The sequence below is a fragment of the Capricornis sumatraensis genome, chromosome 23 (genome assembly GCF_032405125.1).
Source record: "Capricornis sumatraensis isolate serow.1 chromosome 23, serow.2, whole genome shotgun sequence".
NCBI classification, from domain to species: domain Eukaryota; kingdom Metazoa; phylum Chordata; class Mammalia; order Artiodactyla; family Bovidae; genus Capricornis; species Capricornis sumatraensis.
In genome coordinates, this window is record NC_091091.1 from 30,517,530 (window position 1) to 30,540,296 (window position 22,767).

Sequence of the window (22,767 nt, forward strand, 5' to 3'; positions counted from 1 at the left end):
TTATTTTGGAGGCTCCAAAATCACTGCAGGTGGTGATTGCAGCCATGAAATTAAAAGACACTTACTCCTTGGAAGGAAAGCTATGACCAACCTATACACAACATATTAAAGAGCAGAGACACTACTTTGCCAACAAAGGTCTGTCTAGTCAAAGCTATAGTTTTTCCAGTAGTCATATATGGATGTGAGAGTTGGACTGTAAAGAAAGCTGAGCACCAAAGAATTGATGCTTTTGAACTGTGGTGTTGGAGAAGACTCTTGAGAGTCCCTTGGACTGCAAGGAGATCCAACCAGTCAATCCTAAAGGAAATCAGTCCTGAATATTCATTGGAAGGACTGATGCTGAGCTGAAACTCCAATACTTTAGCCACCTGATGCAAAGAACTGACTCACTAGAAAAGATCCTGATGCTTGGAAAGGTTGAAGGTGGGAAGAGAAGGGGACGACAGAGGATGAGATGGTTTGATGGCATCATCGACTTGATGGACATGAGTTTGTGTAAGCTCCGGGTGTTGGTGATGGTCAGGAAAGCCTGGCATGCTGCTGTCTATGGGGTTGCAAAGAGTCAGACACAACTGAGCAACTGAACTGACTGATAACTATGATAATCTCCTAGGAGAAGAAATTAGGTCATTGTATATATAGAAATCCTGAAGGAAGAAATGACAACCCATTCCAGTATTCTTGCCTGAAAAATTCCATGGACAGAGGAGCCTGGAAGGCTACAGTCCATGGGGTCACAAAGATTTAGACATAACTGAGCGAATGGACAAACACACACACACACACACACATTTTAAGGACCATTGCTTTCTCGAAAGATTATACCAACTTATTGTCCTGTCCCTGGTGGCTCAGAGGTTAAAGCATCTGCCTGCAATGCGGGAGACCCGGGTTCGATCCCTGGATCAGGAAGATCCCCTGGAGAAGGCAATGGCAACCCAGTCCAGTATTCTTGCCTGGAGAATCCCATGGATGCAGGAGCCTGGTAGGCTACAGTCTACGGGGTCTCAAAGAGTCAGAGACGACTGAGGGACTTCACTTTCACCTTTCACTTTCATTGTCCTGTCAGAAGTACATTAGCAAACTCACAGTGTGTTATCATTAGGGAGGGAAAAAGCAACTTTGCTAATATAAGTGAAAACATTTTTTTTAATTGTGGTAAAATATACATAACATAAAACTTATTTCAATTATTTTTGATTGCAGTGTTCAGAGGTCTTAAAGACATTCACTTTGTACAAGCATTGCTGCTAAGTCACTTCAGTCCTGTCCAACTCTGTGCGACCCCATAGACGGCAGCCCACCAGGCTCCCCCGTCCCTGGGATTCTCCAGGCAAGAGTACTGGAGTGGGATGCCATCACCTTACTACCATCCATCTCCAGAATGTTCATCTTCCCAAATGAAACTTCATACCTATGAAACACTCACTACCCATTCCCTTCTGCGTCAGTCTCTGTCAACCACCATTCTATTTTCTATCTCCGTGAATTTGACTATATGACTTACCTTAAGGTGTCATCACTCAGTCGTGTCCGACTCTTTGTGACTCCATGGACTGTAGCCTACTAGGCTCCTCTGTCCACGGGATTCTCCAGGCAAGAGTACTGGAATGGGGTGCCATTTCCTTCTCCAGGGGATCTCCCCAACCCAGAGATCAAACCCAGGTCTCCTGCATTGCAAGCAGATGCTTTACCCTCTAAGCCACCAGGGAAGACCATTACTTACCTTATATAGAGTCAAACATTGTCTTTTTTAATATAGATTTATTTATTTTAATTGGAGGTTAATCACTTCACAATACTGTATTGGTTCTGCCATTCATCAACATGAATCCGCCACAGGTATACATGTGTCACTTAGCATAACATCTTCAAGTTTTGTTCATGTTATGGCATGTCAGAACTTCTTTCCTCTTTTTTTTTTTTTTTTTTTTTTTTTTTTTTGACCATGCAGTGTGGCATGAGAGATCTTAATTCCCTGATCAGGGACCAAACCCATGCCCCCTGTATTGGGAGCATGGAGTCTTACCACTAGACCACCAGGAAAGTCCCTTTTTTGATAACATTATTTTAATATAGTTCCTCATATTGTTTATCTGAATCGCTAGTAAGTAATGTAGAATTCTGAACCAAAGTATAACAAATAAATTTTTCTAAACTTCTGAATTATATATTTGAAGAAACTATAAAGGAGTCATCAGGCTTTTACATTTGTATTAAGGAACTTTGGTGCACATTACTGTGTATGATTTTGCATTATGGTGGTAGTTAAACAACGTTAGATTGCTGAAGAATACTCACAGAACCCAAAATGATGATGCTTGCAGATCCCCAGTTCGCTACAGAAAATGCACACTCAGGATAGCAAGGGCATTGAATAAAGACATGCATCATAGGCCAGAGTCTGGAGCACCCAGGTGAAACCTGCTCGTGCCCCCACCGTAAGGCCCCGGCAGAATATACTTTCTCAGAAAGATCAGTAACCATTGATGTGTGCCAAGAACACCCCAGAGCCAGGAAATCTAAAATGCAGTCTCAGCTGAGAACTTTCATATTTTCCTGGTCACATAGGCATCTTTCTGCTAAGTAACCAGCCTCCACAGCAGAGCCCTCCAGGGGGCTCACTGAGACCAGTTGCAACTCATCAGTCTCACTGTTAAAACAAAGAGCACTGGCGCTCAGCCCTGAAACTCCTCAGACCCAAGATTGCAAAGCAACACTATTAATCAGTACACTTCATGCCTTGATCAGGGGTTAGTGCCATGCAAAACACCTCAGCCTGGTTCCAGATCTGCTGAAATTAGCCCTCCTGGCACAGAGTGTAGCATTTCAGGGCATGCGTGAATTACCTGGTTCTATTTCCATTTACTGTCAAGGTAGCTTCAGGTTTTCACAAATACTAGTTACTAATATAATATGGCTATGGAATGGTGTTATGAAAGAATCAGATATTTACTCTTTATCTCATCCCATCATTCCTTCAACAACGAGGTAAGTCTTCTCACATCAGATACTGCCAGGAGGTATCTATTAAACTGCAGCTACTGCTAAGTCACTTCAGTCGTGTCCAACTCTGTGCGACCCTATGGACAGCAGCCCACCAGGCTCCTCTGTCCACAGGATTCTCTAGGCAAGAATACTGCAGTGGGTTGCCATGTCCTTCTCCACTATTAAACTGCATATATCCAGTTTAGGTATATATATAGTGTTGCATCTTCTCTTAGAGCAGATGACTATATGGTTTACTGAAAAATTCTATCCTGAAATGTCTTTCAAAGTAAATGTTATTGTTTGCCTCTTATATTTTTCCTTTTATTACTTTTATTTTTAGGTTAGCCATACACTGGACTCTGCTGGAAAGAAAACATAACAAACAAGCTGGAAAAGATTTAAATCTTTTCCATATTTAAAAGAAAATTCATAAAGTTAGTGTGCTTTTTTTAACTTTTCATGATTTAATAGCTGAAATTGGAAGCTTATTTCTTTTTTTCCCTCCTGTTCTCTTTATTTTTGTGTATGTGAAAAGAATATTAATGAGATCCATACTCCTAGCAAATTGTTAAGTATACAGTACAGTATTGTTGGCTATAGGCTCTATACTGTACCATCACTCCCTAGGACTTATTCATCTTATATACCTGAAACTTTGAATCCTTTGACTAATACTTCCCCACTTACCCTTTCCTCCAGCCTCTGGCAACCACCACTCTGTTCTCAGCTTCTATGAGTTTAAATACTTCAGATTCTTCATGGTGGTATCACGTAGCATTTTCCCTTCTATGGACGGCTTATTTCATTTAGTATAATGTACTCCAGTCCAGATTCAACCATTTTGCCCCAGATGGCAAGATTTTCACCTTTTCAGGCTGAATAGCATTCCATTGTACATATATACCATGTTTTCTTTATTCATCCAGCCATTCATTGATGGACATTTAGCTTGCCTCCATGTCTTGGCTAATCTGAATGATGCCACAGTGAACATGGGGGTGCACATATCTCTTCAAGAAGATGATTGCAATTCCTCTGGATATATATTCAGAAGTAATTGCTGGATCATATGGTAGTTACTTTCTTAATTTTTTGAAGAGCCACCATACCAATTTCCAGCTGACTGCACCAATTTACATTCCCACCATCACTGTATAAGGGTTCCTTTTTCTCAACATCCTCACCAGTATTTGTTATCTCTTATCTTTTTTATAAATCTGTGTTTTATTTTATTTATGATTCATAACAACCCTGTACTCCTTTTTGACTTTTGCATTTTTTATTGTATAATGCTGCTGCTGCTACTGCTGCTGCTGCCGCTGCTGCTGCTGCTAAATCGCTTCAGTCGTGTCCGACTCTGTGTGACCCCATGGACGGCAGCCAACCAGGCTCCCCTGTCCCTAGGATTCTCCAGGCATGAACACTGGAGTGGGTTGCCATTTCCTTCTCCAATGCGTGAAAGTGAAAAGTGAAAATGAAGTCGCTCAGTCGTGTCTGACTCTTAGCAACTCCATGGACTGCAGCCCACCAGGCTCCACCGTCCATAGAATTTTCCAGGCAAGAGTACTGGAGTGGGGTGCCATTGCCTTCTCCGATGGTGTATTGGGATATAACCAATTAACAATATTGTAAAAGTTTCAGGTGAAGAGCAAAGGAACTCAACCATACATATACATGCATCCATTCTCCCCGAAACTCCCCTCAACATCCAGGCTGCCAGGTAACATTGCTCAGAGTTCCCTGTTGAAGACAACCATTCTGACAGGCGTGGGGCAGTATCTCAATGGATCTGGATTCTCCTAATTATTAGTGATGTTAAGCACTTTTTTGTAAAACTATCTGTCAGTTTTACATCTTCTTTTGGAAAATATCTATTCAGTTCTTTTGTTTACTTCTAATTGGATTATTTTGGTAGTTAGTTTTTGAATTTTTTGAAGAATTTTTTGAGTTTTTTGCCTTGGATTTCTGTTAGTCCCTTATGTATTTATTTAGCATCATTGATGTACAAAGAAGTGCACATGTTTAATGTGTACAGTCCATTGTAAGCATTTAACACATTTTGTTTATCCGTTCATTCAACAGTGAACACTTGGTAGCTTTTACTTCCTGGCTATGGTAAATAATGTTGCTGTGAACATAAGCATACATATACCTGTTTAAGCCCCTGCTATCAACTCTTTCGATGATCCCGCGAATGTTGGCAATTTGATCTCTGGTTCCTCTGCCTTTTCTAAAACCAGCTTGAACATCAGGAAGTTCACAGTTCACGTATTTCTGAAGCCTGGCTTGGAGAATTTTGAGCATTACTTTACTAGCATGTGAGATGAGTGCAATTGTGTGGTAGTTTGAGCATTCTTTGGCATTGCCTTTCTTTGGGATTGGAATGAAAACTGACTTCAAAAAGCAAGAGAGTTCCGGAAAAACATCTATTTCTGCTTTGCTGACTATGCCAAAGCCTTTGACTGTGTGGATCACAATAAACTGTGGAAAATTCTGAAAGAGATGGGAATACCAGACCACCTGACCTGCCTCTTGAGAAACATGTATGCAGGTCAGCAGTTAGAACTGGACATGGAACAACAGACTGGTTCCAAATAGGAAAAGGAGTATGTCAAGGCTGTATACTGTCACCCTGCTTATTTAACTTACATGCAGAGTACATCATGAGAAATGCTGGACTGGAAGAAACACAAGCTGGAATCAAGATTGCCAGGAGAAATATCAATAACCTCAGATATGCAGATGACACCACCCTTATGGCAGAAAGTGAAGAGGAACTAAAAAGCCTCTTGATGAAAGTGAAAAAGGAGAGCGAAAAAGTTGGCTTAAAGCTCAACATTCAGAAAATGAAGATCATGGCATCTGGTCCCATCACTTCATGAGAAATAGATGGGGAAACAGTGGAAACAGTGTCAGACTTTCTTTGCGGGTCCTCCAAAATCACTGCAGATGGTGACTGCAGCCATTAAATTAAAAGTTATGACCAACCTAGATAGCATATTAAAAAGCAGAGACATTTCTTTGCCAACAAAGGTCCATCTAGTCAAGGCTATGGTTTTTCCAGTAGTCATGTATGGATGTGAGAGTTGGACTGTGAAGAAAGCTGAGCGCCAAAGAATTGATGCTTTTGAACTATGGTGTTGGAGAAGACTCTTGAGAGTCCCTTGGACTGCAAGGAGATCCAACCAGCCCATTCTGAAGGAGATCAGCCCTGGGATTTCTTTGGAAGGAATGATACTAAAGCTGAAACTCCAGTACTTTGGCCACCTCGTGCGAAGAGTTGACTCACTGGAAAAGACTCTGATGCTGGGAAGGATTGGGTGCAGGAGGAGAAGGGGACGACAGAGGATGAGATGGCTGGATGGCATCACTGACTCGATGGATGTGAGTCTGGGTGAACTCCGGGAGTTAATGATGGACAGGGAGGCCTGGCGTGCTGCGATTCATGGGGTCACAAGTCGGACACTACTGAGCGACTGAACTGAACTGAACTGAACTGATCAACTCTTTTGGGAATACTCCAACAAGTAGAATTGCTATATTGCGTAGCAATTCTGTTTTTAACTTTTTGAGTGGATGAATAGTTGAATACATTTTAATTTTTCAATTTATATATCTTTAGTGAGGAATGACATTTAGAAAAATTTTATAGTTCTTGGCATTTCTTTGGTTGTGATTTATGAGTCCATATTTTTGAACATTTATAATTTTTATGAACATTAATAACAGTAACTAATTCCTCTTAATAGAAGTTGCAAATATTTTTCCATTTATTACTTACTTTTTATTTCATTAAAGGTGGTGTGTGTATTTGTGCATGTATTAATTTTAAAGTGGGATGAGAGGAATGGAAACATTCTAAAATAAATATGTGCATTGTGAAAATTCAGAGTTCATATGCTGACATGAAGCATAGTCTGACCAAAGTGGTTTCCAGAGAACAACACATCTGGCATTTGGTTCTGCCTTTGCCACAATCCTTGACAAGCAGGCACAGCTGTTCACAGAATAAGCTCCCTCTGCCCAGCGTTTAAGGAGGAAGATGTTCTCGTAGGAAAAGCAGTAAATCTACAGGAGAGATGCCCATAAAGTCTCATTCAAGATGCTTAGTGTGAGAGACTCTGGTGGAAAAGGAAAATTCCGACTATATTGTCACTGAACTGTTTGAAAAATAGGCAATCAGGTCTTGATTAATGAGCATTTCCTGCATCATCTGTGCTCAACCTCTCTGCAGCTCACTTCTGTAAACTCTAACACGTGGTCCTGGAGGAAGTACTATTTTCTCCAGTTTTGAGGTCTCTTTGCTTCCTATGTCCACTCCTGTTTTCTTGATCACACTGATGGCAATCAGGTGACAAAAAGAGCAGAAGTATGATCAGGCTTAAAAAACAAACAAGACAAAGAAAAACCAAACAATTCTCAAATATGAAGAGCCTAGTTTAAACCTTCACCCACAGATATATTTAGATTTCTTAAGGCTCTTTTTCTTGATCTCTAGACTATCAGTTAGCTCTGTTTTCCTTTCTCACAACTCAATGTGGCATCTGTATGAATTAGTCAGACTAAAAGGCAAGTGGGAAATCTCTATCTTTGCTCTAATCCTAAGCTCAAACCTACTTCCTTTACAACAGTGTTTTCAAACATTTTTTCCATTATTATCCCCCCAAAGAGCCCTTTCAGACAATTTTTACTAATTACCCTCCTCTAATGAAATTCACTGATGCTGAAGCTGAAGCTCCAATACTCTGGCCACCTGATGCGAAGAGCTGACTCATTGGAAAAGACCATGATGCTGGGAAAGATTGAGGGCAAAAGGAGAAGAGGGTGGCAGAGGATGAGATGTCTAGATAGTGCCATCAACTCAATGGACATGAGTTTGAGCAAACTCCAGGAGATAGTGGAGGACAGGAAAGCCTGGCATGCTGAAGTCCATGGGGTTGCAGAGTCAGACAAGACTAAGTGACTGAACAACAACAAATGGAATTTTAATATCATGGATACGTTTATGACCTTATGGGATTTACTTGCTCTGTGCAATAAATTCCAGAAACATTTCCTTCAAAGTTCTGGTTGGTCTCTTTTCCTAGGACAGAGTCATACTCCTCAAGCCTTTGGGGATAAATTAATTCTTTGACCCTAGGACTATTTCCTTGTGAAGCTTCTGATTTCATTGAGTTGTATCTGCATATCTCCTCTGTAGTAAAACCTCACTGAGTTGTATAAGAAGACTAATAGAAAATAGGAAGATATGAAAAGAGAGGAAAAATAGGATCCCAGAGAATATATTCACTTGATAAATTCATGCAGCTGGATAAAGTCAATGAGGCGTGAGTCAGGCATAGAATGCAGAGAAAGTCAATGGTTGAGAAAAGGGAAGGTGACCTCTGAGGAGGATGAGGATGGAATACTGAGAGAGGAGGTGACGGGCTTCAAGGAGTGTGACCTGGCAAGAGTGTGCACCAGTGTGAGATCTGCTCAACCATTCACAGGAGATTTTAAGTCAAATGACTGAGTGTCTGCATGCACGTCTTTGGTATGAAATCTGGACTGGCCAAGCGGAGATGTTGACTTGGTAAGAGAAATTAATGAGGTTGGTCCTATGGAGCTTTGCGGGGGGACAGGCAGATTGCTCTGGTGGATGAAACAGAGATCTTTCTGGCCGTTCTCTTCCACGGTCCCTTCTCTGGGTGGGGCGGGCGGCATTCCGTTCCCTCTGACACATTCTCTTTCTCTTCCTGTATCAGCCCACAAATAGATATTCTTTGGCCTCCAGATAACAAACCCAAAGCCACGCATTTTTTTTAAGAATTTTTTTTTTTTTTTGCTGCAGAGTCTTCGTTGCGATGCAGGGGCTTTTCTCCAGTCGTGGGGAGGGGGCACTGCTCTCTCGTTGTAGCGTGTGGGCTTTCCACTGTGGCGGCTTCTCTTCTGTGGAGCACAGGCTCTAGAGCGCACAGGCTTCAATGGCTGCGGCGCAGCATGTGGGATCTTCCCGGACAAGGGATCAAACCCAAGCCATGCGTTTTGATTCCTATCAATCTGTGCCCTGCTTCCAGCCAGGCCTCCTTGCTAAGTGAGAATGGAGGCAAACAAGGCTCTCCAAACTCAGGTGGAGCATCTTCCCCCAAAATTTCCCAGCTGAGGCTTTAACAAGTGAAAATTTGCTTTTTAAAAAAGTGCCCTGCAAAGGGCAGCCCTGTATTTCTCTGTGACTTGAGCAATGTCCTTACTGCCCAGAGGATGGAGGGAGATAGGATTTACTGCTTAAAGGGCCCCTCCATAAGTCACCAGCCTCGGCAGAGATGCATATCCATAATTTATGGAGGAAGTGATCAATCACTAGAAAATACATCCTGCCCATTAAAGTGAGCTGCTGGCCTCAGGAATCCTGTCAGCCCATCACGCTGAACTGAAGGGTCTGGGCCAAGGACCTGGTACTGCTTTTCTCTGCCACTGGTGCTTAGGGCACAGACAGGAATTTTGTCATTGTCTCAGAGGCTTCAAGGGCTTCCCTGGTGGCTCAGACAGTAAAGAATCTACCTGAAATGTGGGAGATCTGGGACTCTATCCCTAGGTTGGGAAGATCCCCTGGGGAAGGGAATGGCTACCCACTCCAGTATTCTTGCCTGGAGAATCCCAGGGTCGGGGAAGCCTCGTGGCCTGCCATCTATGAGGTCGTGTAGAGTCGGACACGACTGAAACGACTTAGCAGCAGCAGACTGTAGCCTCCCGGGCTCCTCCATCCATGGAATTTTCCAGGCAAGAGTACTGGAGTAGGTTGCCATTTCCTTCTCCAGGGGATCTTCCCCACCCAGGGATCAAACCTGGGTCTCCCGCATTGTAGGCAGACGCTTTACCGTCTGAGCCACGAGGTTCAGCTATTCCTACAGGTGATGGGGAAGCATGCAGGAATCAAATTTTCTATATGTGGCCAGAAATGAGATTTAGAGATTGAAGGCTGGTGGTCAAGCTGAGGATACAGAGACACACAATGAGCATTGGCTTATCTGATCCACTTGCAAAATAAGAGGAAGGGCCAAGAGGGACACTGAAGGGAAAGCAAGGGAACAAGTGAAAGACAGAAATAACCACAGAAGAAAAATGAAAATGAACTCTTTACTCATTAAAGAACCAAAAGGAGCAAGAAGTTGAAACCTAGAACCATATGTCTAGAATTGCTCAACAGTGTGGCAAACTTGGCCCAAATCTAATATTATTCTCATTTTCAAAAGCTCAAGAACTTTAAGAGGTACCTGTTTTGGGTCCCTACAATTTACTGAAATGGAAAAACCCAGACACCAGAGCAATTCAGCAGACTTTCACAACCCACTGGCCTGAGCTCCTGCTGTTTCTTCAGACCACACACAGCTTCCTGCCCCATGGGCCCCATCAGGCCCTCTGGAGAGGAGAAGGCTTTAACCAATAGGAGCAGCCAGGAGATATTTTCCTCCTGGTTCCATTGAGCCAGTGCTGTAAGGGCCTCTATGGGCAGAAGTAAGAAGCAACGGCCCCCCGCCCCATGTTCTTTGTTCTTCCATTCAGGACTCCCACTCTTGCCCTAACACAGCCTGCTCACAGAGACATCATTTATACCAAGATATCAGTGGAATTTCCTCTTCTCTGTGTTTTCACATTTTAATGGAGACCAAGTCGTAAACCTAAAAGAATGAATTGCTAAGAATCGGATTTTAGTAATAGCCAGCCTTATGAGTAGGCTGTGCATGCGTGCATGCTCTTGCTCAGTCATGTCCAACTCTTTGCAACCTCATGGACTACAGCCTGCCAGGTTCCTCTGTCCATGGGATTTCCCAGGCAAGAATCCTGGAGTGGGTTGCCATTTCCTTCTCTAGGGGATCTTCCTGGCCCAGGAATCGAACCCGCATCTCCTGCATCTCCTTTCAGGCAGATTCTTTACCACTGAGCCACCAGGGAAGCCCAGTGAATTGTACCAGAGGTATTTACTGGAGGTGCAGAGGAGCAAATGGATTCCGTGCATGTTTGGGAAGAAGATACCAAAGATGTATTCACAGATTGAGTGTGGTGTTAGAGGGAAAGAGAACAACTAGTTTTTACTTGAATACCTAGTAAATGCAGCATTGTTTATTGACATGAGGAAGACTGATAGGAGTAGGAAAGTGAGGGAAATCAATGATGTTTCAGGAAGTTAAATTTCAAGTCTCTTAGACATCCAAGTCGAAATGTCAAGAAAGCGGATGGAATTGCTAGGAAAGGTCAGAGCGGGAAAAAGATATTGCACAATTATTGATTTATAGATTGGTTTACCAGGGCCAAGGTTCCTGCTTAAGTACAGTGGAGAAAGGGACTGACATCAGTTAAAACCTTGGAGCCTGACCGAGTGAGAAGGGAAGAAAAGACACAAGAGCAGTGAGAACAGGGGAAACCTTAATAGCATAAGAGAATTGAAAGCATCAGTGAGGGACTTCTCTACTGGTGCAGTGGTGAAGAATCCATCTGCCAATGCAGGGGTCACAGGTTCGATCCCTGGGCCAGGAAGATTCCACATGCCACAGGGCAACTAAGCCCCTGTACCACAACTATTGAGCCCACATTCTAGGGCCCTTGAGCAACTGCTGAGCCTGCGTGCCACAGCTACTGAAACCCACGCACCCATGCTCCGAAACAAGAAAAGCCACTTCGACAAGAAGCTTGTGCACCATAGCTAGAGAGTAGCCCCCACTCTCTGCAACTAGAAAAAGCCTACCCTACATGCAGCAACAAAGACCCCAGTGCAAAAAAAAGAAAGAAATCAAAAAGCAACAATGAGGTTATGTAATTGCTCATGTAGCGGATCCAGAGTAGGCAAGATGGAAGCACAGAAGATGGTTGTCAGAAAGTGGATTTAAGAGACAGAGACCTTCCACATTCCAGATCCCAAGCCTTTGCTATGGTGCTGGTGGTGTTGCCCTGCTCCAAAACATCCCCTCCTTTTTCAGCACCAGCCTCTCCATGGATGTTGTAACCCACTCTGTAGCTTTTAGCCAGGTTGATGCCCATTAAGCCGCCTACACATTGACAATGAAGTAGGCGCCGAACAGGCTCCATCAGGGACCACCTTCCCACATCACTCCTGCTGCTGTGGCTCTGCCTGATTCCTCACCCTGCAGAGCTCCGCGGGGCTCTTATCATCTTTGCTCTGGTCTAGAGTGTCGGTTCCTTTATCCATGCGAGTCATGCCTCCAGCTCTGGATCCTCTCGGAACTACTGCTGCAGTTTGCTTTTTGGAACTCCGCCTCTGGCTGACAAGGCGCCCCCGCAGGCTCCGCCTGGTTCTCCATGAGGGAGAGGATGAGAAAACACCCACGGCTTCCTTCACCCTCCCTTCCCCACAGCCTTCCCTCGCAGATGCCACACTGATGAGCTCCTCTTCCTGTTTTCTCTCAACGCCTAAGAATATGTTCCCATCAGCTGTGTAAACATATTCCTCTGGCCTGCTTTCACTGTAGGAATCTTATGCTGCTCCTTATCCCCCTTTTTTTTTTAACACCTTTATATGAAATTTGATCTTGATCTTTTTGTCATTCATTTTTACATGGAATTGGTTGTTTTCCTTCCTCGCTTCATGGCTCTCGAGCTCCCTCTTCTGCTGTTTTTGTGAAATGTTCACAACATGTTCTTTCTGAAAATTTCACCCTGGTCTCTCCTCCTTCCGTGGGAACTTTCTTCCTTCCTTGCCTCTGTTGACCCCTGCTGCTCACTTTGAATCTTATTCCCGGCAGATTCAATTCAGTGAGGGGCGTTATCTTAGAAAGAACTTTGTCTGGTTAGCATTGAAAGTTCACCGGGTCCTGAATGCCAGGACCCTTGGGAACTCAGCAGGGGCACACAGGCTGGCAGAGTCTGAAAACCTCCTGGTTTCAGCAGCTGTTCTCAGGTTGGCCCTCCAACCTCCAGTGCATACCTGTCTGCTTGTGGTACCCATCAGATGCCCGCTGCTTTTCTTGCTTTCCCAACACATGTGTGGCTGTAAACCCAGTCTTGGAATTTCGATGGTTTGACTCTACCTGCTCATATTTACTGTTCATGCAGATACTTTGTCAACTAGCTGTTTTGCATGCTGACTATAAATTTGGAGGAGTTGGGGTTTTTCCTACAACTTTATAGGTATACTTGTGTTCAGTCGCTCAGTCATGTCCAACTCTTTGCAACCCCATGGATTGTAGCCCACCAGGCTCCTCTGTCCATGGGATTTTCCAGGCAAGAATACTGGAGTGGGTTGCCATTTCCTTCCAGAGAAATGGCAAAATTATGCCACCACTGCCGTTTTCCCAGACTCCCTTGGGTTACCTGTTTAAGCCTTTTAACAGTCCTCTTAAGTACTTACCATCATTATTCTCACTGTATAGAGGAGACCAGAGCCTAGAGAGGTTAAGCAGATTCCCCAAGGTCAAATACTATAAGCAATAGAAATCAGATAGGAAAGTGCCATTATACCACCAGAGGAATAAGTAGAAATTGGACAAATGATCAATAGGGAGAAACCTGTTCTGGGCTGAAAGAATAGAATAGACGAAAGCCCTGAGGCTTTCCTGCTTCTGAAGAATTAGAAGCTAGTGTGGCTACAGGTTTCTGAGACTCGAGGTGGTGCATGAATAGGAATCAATGTAGATTATTCAGGACACTGCAAGACAGGAAGAGATTTTGTATTTTATTCTATATGCAATGCAAAGTCATTAACAAGGCTGCCTGCAGCATTCCAAAAGAGCTTGGAGGAAGTATCACTCTGCTCCACTTAAAGAACGGAGTTAGGTATCTTTGCTGTTTTATCCTTCCAGTTTTATTGATGTATAATTGACATACAGCGCTGTGTAAGTTTAAGGTGTACAACATAATGATTTGACTTACATACACCACGAAATGGTTACCACAGTAAGCCTAGTGAATATTCATTACCTCCATAGATAGAAAAGAAAAAGGAAAAGTATTTTTCCTGTGATGAGAACTTTAGGACTTATTCTCTTAACAACTTTCATATATAACAGATAGCAGCATTAATTTTATTAACCATGTTGTACATTATATCCCTCGTACTTATAACTGGAAGTGTGTATCCGCCGGCTGCCTTCATCACCAAGGAGATTGCATAATTATGGACTATATTCCTCACACTGTACCTTTCATCCCCATTACTCACTTATTTTGTAACTGGAAGTTTGTGCCTCTTAATTCCCTCATCTATTCACTCATCCTCTCACCCCCACACCTCTAAATTAGGTATCTTTGAACCTAAAAAATGATTAGGCCACAGACAAGATGAATTTTGTTGTTGTTCAGTCACTAAGTTGTGTCCAGCAGCACTCCAGGCTTCCCTGTCCTTCACTGTCTCCTGGAGTTTGCTCAAACTCATGTCCATTGAGTTGGCAATGCCATTCAACCATCTCACCTCTGTCATCCCCTTCTTCTCATGCCTTCAATCTTTCCCAGTATCAGGTCTTTTCCAGTGAGTCGGCTCTTCAAATCAGGTGGCCAAACTACTGGAGCTTCAGCTTCAGCATCAGTCCTTCCAATGAATATTCAAGGTTAATTTCCTTTGAGATTGGCTGGTTTGATCTCCTTGCTGTCCAAGGGACTCTCAAGAGTCTTCTCCAGCACCACAGTTCGAAATCATCAATTCTTTGGGTTCAGCCTTCTTTATGGTCCAACTCTCACATCCATACGTGACCACTAGAAGGGGAAGCATCATGAGAGAAGAGGCTAGAGAGCTTGGCTAGGGGCCAGATTGAGAAGGGCCTGGACAAGTCCTTACTCAGTGGGTTCCTGGGAGCAATGGCCTTTCTTCACACCAGCTGCTTTTGGAAGAAGAGTGGTGACAGAGCCACGGAACCTGTGACACAGTCAGAACTAAAGAGAACCGCTGCTTTACACTGAACAGAGCAGCGCGCTTTAAGGCGATGGCACCCACTCCAGTGCTCTTGCCTGGAAAGTCCCATGGACGGAGGAGCCTGGTGGGCTGCAGTCCATGGGGTCTCAAAGAGTTGGACACGACTGAGCGACTTCACTTTCACTTTTCACTTTCATGCCTTGGAGAAGGAAATGGCAACCCGCTCCAGTGTTCTTGCCTGGAGAATCCCAGGGACCGGGGAGCCTGGTAGGCTGCCGTCTATGGGGTCGCACAGAGTCGGACACGACTGAAGCGACTTAGCAGCAGCAGCTTCCACTTTTACAGCCTTCTAGACTCTGCCTCAGAAGGTCAGCCACACTCCCCTGTTGAGATATTTTGGGTAGTAATGACTCCCTTTCTTGCTGTTCACATCAGTTGCCTTTTGTTACAGTCACTGAGCCTTTGTGAGCTGCCTTTGTGAGAAGTGTTCTGTATAGATGTGGCATTTTCCTATTCTTCTTTAAACCTCACAAAAGTATCAGGGAAAATGGGGGAAAAAAAGGATGATGCCTATGACGCGGGTATTATTTTTATCTACATCTCATGGAGGAAAGATGCTTAAATGCGGTGGGATTATTTTTCTTGGATGTCACTACGCAGTAAATAGATAAAGCAGACTCCCTTTTCTACACCCTTGCTGATGAGTCTACTTCTAGAGCTGCTCTGGGTTTCTACTTGAAACTCTGCCTTCTTGTTTTAAGTCTGCAGTCATTGGGAATTCTCTGTGGAAAGGCCACTGAATGAAGAGACAAAGGCCATAAGCTGAAGGAAGACTGAGACAAGTCTAGTCAGCCAGAGGTTATCATGTGGAAGAGAGTGCAAGTATGAGTCACTAGCAGCAGCAGAGGGAGGTGGGCACCAACCTGACCAAGGGAATCTGGATGAAACACCAGGAGCACCTGGGCTTAGGTGGCACCACTGCCTTAATATTTCCAAGAACACTCTGGCCTGGTTATAAAAGGATCTACTCAGTAATCAGTCAGTTCAGTGACTCAGTTGTGTCTGACTCTTTGTGACCCCATGGACTGCACTACCCCAGACTTCCCTGACCATCACCGACTCCTGGAGCTTGCTCACACTCATGTCCATTGAGTCAGTGATGCCATCCAACCATCTCATCCTCTGTCGTCCCATTCTCCTTCTGCCTTCAATCTTTCCCAGCATCAGGACCTTTTCTAGAGAGTCAGTTCTTCGCATCAGGTAGCCAAAGGATCGGAGTTTCAGCTTCAACATCAGTCCTTCCAATGAATATTCAGGACTGATTTCCTTTAGGAGGGACTGGTTGTATCTCCTTGCAGTCCAAAGGACTCTCAAGAACCTTCCCCAACACCACAATTCAAAAGCATCAATTCTTTGGTGCTCAGCTTTCTTTATAGTCCAACTCTCACATCCATACATGACCACTGAAAAAACCATAGCCTTGACTAGACAGACCTTTGTTGGCAAAGTAAAGTCTCTGCTTTTTAATATGCTGTCTGGGGTGGTCATAGCTTTTCTTCCAAGGGTGTTTTGATTTCATGGCTGCAGTCACCATCTGCAGTGATTTTGGAGCCTACTCAGTAACATCTTAGTCTTTCCAGAAATGTTAACAAAGACCGTGACATTTGTTTGCTCTGCGATTTTGTCTTGGGGTGCTCTGGCTTTGGTCTTGGTGCTAAGTGTGATTGTGGGGGTGGAGGAGGGGGACTGCTCTCCTACACCCCACTTCATATGAGATGATGGTGATTCTGTTCTTATTGCTGCTGTTTATGTTGGTGATGGTGATGATGATGGTGACAGATTTGTCCTTCTAAAATAATGAGATGGATGTGCTGTGGAGGCTTGCAGAGGGCTCAAAAGACCATCTCCTCCAAGAATCTTCCCTACTACAAAAAGGAGGCAACATTTTTCTCCTCTTGCCCATCACTCAAAATCCCTTGCATAAATGTTTGAAAGAAATCTAAGCTGGAGGCATGAATTTTGTTGTATAGTATTCTATTTTGAAGTAGAAACTTTGGAATCAGAAAAATTTGAGCTTGAATCTGAGGTAAATTACTTATTGTATATCTTGTTGTCTTAAGCAATTGACTTAGCTTTACTTAACCCTTCTAAGTCTTAGTTTTCTCATCTGTTTAGTGGAGATAATAATATCTGCCTTATAGAGTTACTGTGAAAATTATAATACAATTATTTATGCTTACTAATAGAGAAGTACTTTTTGTCTCTTCTTCTTTTATCTCTTTTGGGGCTTCACTGATAGCTCAGTTGGTAAAGAATCTGCCTGCAATGCAGGAGACCCCAGTTTGATTCTTGGGTCAGGAAGATCCCCTGGAGAAGGAATAGGCTACCCAGTCCACTATTCTTGGGCTTCCCTTGTGGCTCAGCTGGTAAAGAATCCGCCTGCAATGAGGGAGACCTGGGTTCGATCTCTAGATTGGGAAGACCCCCTGGAGAAGAGAAAGGCTACCCACTCCAGTATTCTGGCCTGGAGAATTCCACAGATTGTATAGTCCATGGGGTCGCAAAGAGTCGGACACAACTGAGCGACTTTCACTTTCTATTATCTCTTTTACTTGCCTTGTGTAATATCACTGCACACAGGAACCCCAAGGGTGGGATTCATTTTCACAGGGGAAAATGAAAGGCATAACCTTGTGACTTTCCAGTTTCCAGTAATCCTTTTACTAATAATGATCAAATTCCCCCACTGAACAGATACATTCCTTAAGCCTTCGAGGTTTGTGTACCATCTCTCTAGAATGTTAGAACCAGAATGGATCTTCAAATTGGTCTACTTAATGAAAGCTCTTTATTTTTTAGATGAAAAAAATAGTGTCCACAAAAGTTGAGATAACTAATTCAAAGTCATTTGGCCAGGTGAGAGCAAAGCACAGATTACAATTTATTCTAGTTCATCTTCCTCTCTGTTATCCTAATAGCTGAAATTGAAGACACCAGGATTTTCTCCTGCTTAACTTTAACTTTAGTTTTAGCTTGAAAACGGGAAAAGAATCTGATTTCTCTTTCCACTTCATCTTGGCTCCAGATCGTGCACCTAAGTTTTTAAATCAGAGGACAATGGAATAGACATGATTATGGATGTATTCAGAGAGCAGCAAGAGCAAAACAATTCCATGGAACTCAAAACACTTAAAAAAAAAAGAGAGATAATCTTTGCAGAATCTAGTAAGGAAACACAAGAGCCCTTCCAGACCACCCACATGGTTGTGTGTCCAGAAACATCCAGAAGGAGGCCAACAATGTGACCCAGAGAGGAGGCAAATTAAAGTGCACAGCAGGGAATGAAGCTGGCACACCTGCATCATCAATAACTAGGGTTTGTTTGAACAACTGTAGCCCCGAGAGAAGAAAAAGAAAGAAAATCCCACTATTGTAGTGGACTCAGAGAGAGGCATGCTACAGTTTCTTTGATATTCTACTGGAGTGGATCTGCAACAAGCAGCCAGGCTTGAGAACACAGAGCTCTTCTGTGGGAAGGTTTAGCATTAAAACCAAACAATGTCAGGAAAGCTCAATGGGAGGGACCCGGTGATTTCTACACGTGTGACTTGGATGCAGGGCAAGACTGTTTACCCCTGATAGACTTGTGTGGCATCCATCTCTGTACCATGCCCTAAGGTGGCCAAAACAGTGGCAGGAGGTAGACCATCGTCTCTTTGATCTAACTGGAGAGAGACAAGGCAGCCCCACACTAATGATCCTAACTGCCAGCAACATCAAACCCCAGTGCCCAGTGAGTGAAACAGCAGTGACAGCAGCAGGAGGCCGGCTGAGCAAAGACCCCCTGGGGGTGGGGCTGAAGGAGAACTTTAATTAGACGGAGGTCCTGACTCTCTCGCCTTCCTGACCACCTGCTCCTCGGCCTGGAGCTTCACCTTGATAGTTCATTTAGGGCCACTGTAGTATCCTCCATTACTGCCCTCTTTGTGTTCCTACTCAGGACTGATAGAAAAGTTGGGAACATAAGCTCCTGCTCCTCTGCCAGCTCCTCGTGTTCCCAACACTGGCCAAGACTGCCTGGGAGGCTCTTCACCAGCTCAACCTTAACACCATATGGTGATGATGGTATCATGGTCCTGCTAACACACTCTTCAAGCCACATGTCTTCCTCGCAAGGCCCCTAACATTTTTCATCCCCATTTCTCCAAATCTTCATGACCTCTTTCCCCAAAACACCTCTGAAACAGTCTCCTTCCTCCCCCAAATTATTAGCTTGTTGATGTGCCTCATGGACTCCTGCAACCACTGGGGGTTTCTACTCACTAGAAATGTCTTTGAATGATGCAGCTGCTGGGTAACTGATGATTTGTGCTTATCTGTATAACATCAGTGAATCTCTTCACTCTTCTGATACAGATTTAACTTGGACTTAAATATCCCAGTGAGCTACCTACAATACAAGAAAAATTAAAAGTTATCTAAAAGCCTCTTAGTTTCCCCAAGACATACTCCAAGGTTGTTATCCTTAAGTATTCTTGTATTATTTAACAGTGCACTAGCTTCTGGGAAGAAACAAAGGTGTGTTTCAATGAGTTAACAATTTAAATCAGAGAAAGAAATACACATGCATGTATGTATATATACATATATGTATTTCTAGGAAGTCAGGGAAAGCACAACAGGAAAGGAAGTAAAATACTAAGAGATTGTTAATTACTTTGTAAGAATGATTGAGATGCATGGAAGGGTATGTGTTTCTGGGCATGTGTTTAATAAACCTGGGAACCCACCAGAAGGTACTTTTGAAACTCTTGGAGTGTTGCTTTGATGACTTAAACCAGCAGCAAACTAGTTTCCAAATGGAAAAGGTTTCCTTTACTCAGTTTAAACAGTTGATGTTAATTGTTCTAATCACTTTGACCAGTCCACCCACAGGTCTCTGGATCCTGGTGGTTAATCTCTGGCCATTTCCAGAAGGGTCATACCTTTCTTCAAGTGGGCTTGTCGCTGAGCATGGGCTGTAACCTACACATTCTTCCTACAGAAAGGAGTAAGATTCCAGAAAGGACAGAAATTCAAAGGTCCAGGGGATACAGTGGTGAGCAAAGCAGATGAGGTCGCTGTCTTCTTTGAGTTTTCAGTGTAGTGCAGTGTACATGTTCACTTGTGCACCTGTGTGATTGTGTGTCAAATTATACCTACTCTGGAGGTAGAGTCCTGGGAGAGCTCAGGTGAGGGACAGGGATACAAACTAGTCCAGGAATGGAAGTGGTCATAGTTTTCTTTGAAAATGGGTGATTAAGCAATGGTGTGAGAGGCAGAGATGGGGAAGCAACATCTGGACATGCATTAGCACAGGAAAGGTGACACATTTGAGAAAACTGGACAATGCTGATCAGTGTAACTAGAACACAGACAAGACTGGTGAGATACGGGTCCCAAGAGCCAAACCAGGACCAGGTCAGGCAGGTCTTGTGGCTCACAGGGACAGTCTTGATTTTAATTTCAGGAACAATGGTGAGTCACTGGGGTGTATTAAACAATTGGATTTGTGGTGCAGTATCTATGACGAGTGGAGCAAGGCGTGAATGTTCAAAGTAGGCTTGCATCTGACCAATACAAACTAGCTCTTGGAATATCTCTCACAGGTGTGTATGTCTTTCTACAGGAGAACCTTGAAACTTTTTCAGGGGAGGCTTTTATACTCTCAACATCTTCATGGAATCTCTGCTCTTGACTGCCCAGACAGGGTGAACCCGGCTCTGCTTTGGCTCTGGAGCAAGTAGGCTCTCTTGTATGCTGTACATCGGCCTCCCTGTGCTTCCTTCAGAAATCTACCCCTTAAGCTGGAGCTTGATCATGGAGTAACCGGGGAGGTAACCTAGGGAGCGGGGTGTGGGTCAGGTCCAGTTCCCACGTGGAGGAGGGTAACTGGAACTTCCCTACCCTCACTCCCAGCCCTTTGGGGAAGGTGTTCAAACCTTGAATTATGCCAGCTAACATGGACAGCTATGGAGTCTGGGCAATAATTCAGTATCCGTTTAAAGTTAGTAACCTAAAAATTGAGCAAATCCAAAAAGATGAGTGAAAAAAAAAAAAAAAAGATGAGTGAAATCAGTGTCTTGAGGCACAGCTCAGCTTAGAGAGAGCTCAGAATTAAGAAGGAAACTTTGCTGCTGCTTCTGAACCACTGCTGCCTTTTTTGGTTCATCCCCGAGGACCATCTCCCTCCTCTTGCCCTTTCTTCAGGCACCTCCTGTCACAATCCACTTCCTCTCCTCCTCTTACCAGCCAGCAACTCTTGCTCACCTACCCAGTCTGTCTCCTAACTACTTTCTTTTCTCTTTTTTTTAACTCTCAATGATGTCGTTACAGAATGGAAGCAAAAAGGGGAAAATGTATGAAGAAACTGTACACAACAACATTATGTCAGGAAGAACTTCCTCAGCATCAGGTCCAGTACATGGTAGATTGAGTTCCCAAGAAAAATAATGAGACCAATCACCCACGTTATTTAAAAATCAACTGGACAAAGACACAGAGGATGTGCTGGCAGGAAGGCCCTAGTCTCAGCTGCACTGGGATGAAGAAAATTATCCTAATCGGATTCTTCTCTTTTCATCTTACTTTTTCTCTAGGGTGAATTCTTTAACTCGTGCTGAAATCAGTTCTATCCAAAGACAGCAAGATACACTACTTTTCTGTGGCCAAATTCATCAGAAACTAGAACAAAAGCAAGGAGGGGGGATATTAAAGAATCCCTTTTTCTTTTATTTTCTATTACCTTGGCCACACCGCACAGCATCAAATATCCTAATTCCCCAACTAGGGGTCAAATCCATGGAATTCCCTTGCATTGGAAGCATGGAGTCTTAACCATTGGACCTCCAGGGAAGTCCCAAGATTCCCTTTTTCAACTATCAAGAAACACCGTGGTCCCATGGGAGAAAATCAGTAGAGCTCTCATTCTTGGCCTGTCTTGCTTCTGTGATCAAAGGAAAAACTTTCTGGAATCAAGAGGATAAATTCTGCTAACATCTCACGGTTAAAAACTTCTATGTTATACATAGCTTCCTGCAGTGTCTGCATATAATTTTTGTCCATCAACAAGTAAAATTTTATCCCCCAAACAGCATGTGTTCTCCCATTACATGTTTATGGCAATTTCTCTGAAATCCATTTATTTTTTTTATATAGCTTTGCAGAGCATTGCAGAAAACTTGCAGACTTAAAATGTATGAAATATGAACATTTCTATATTGGGGCAGATCAATGTCCTACCACCTAGCACTCTACGGTCCAAGCAAAGATGTTATGGTTTTCTATCTTAACATCAACAGATAAACATATCCCTTTACTTGACCCAAGACATCAGTGAAAAATTTACCATGATTGGATAATCAGATAGTACCTCATACTTGAAGCACTTGTACTTTATAAACTCTTTCACTAGTATCCACTCTTCTGATCTTCAATTTGAATGTTATTAAGTCCAGCTTACAAATGAAGGATCTGAAGCTCAAAAACAGGGAAATAATTTGCTCAATGAATGATACAAAGATAGCAAGGGCAGACTGGAACAAAATCCTGGATCTGTCTCCAAAACCCTGGGTTCCTCCCATTCTACCATCTTGCCCTTGTTGGGGAGTTAAGGGAGCCTCAGCCTAGAAACACGCAGATGATGTTTTAGATGCTGATTGCATCCCTTCTATACGTCAGACCAAAAACCTACACCCTCCAATAGACAGGTTGTATCAATAAAAACAGTGTTCTAATCACTGATCCAGATAAAATAGCTGGTTATCTACTTTCAAATATTTTTCATTCAGGGGGAATCAAGTATGAAAATTAATTTGAACTTTGTGTCTCTGGGTTGAAGGAACTCACCTGGTCCCTGAAAATAAGATCCATTCTGCCTGTTCCTTTTTCAGGAC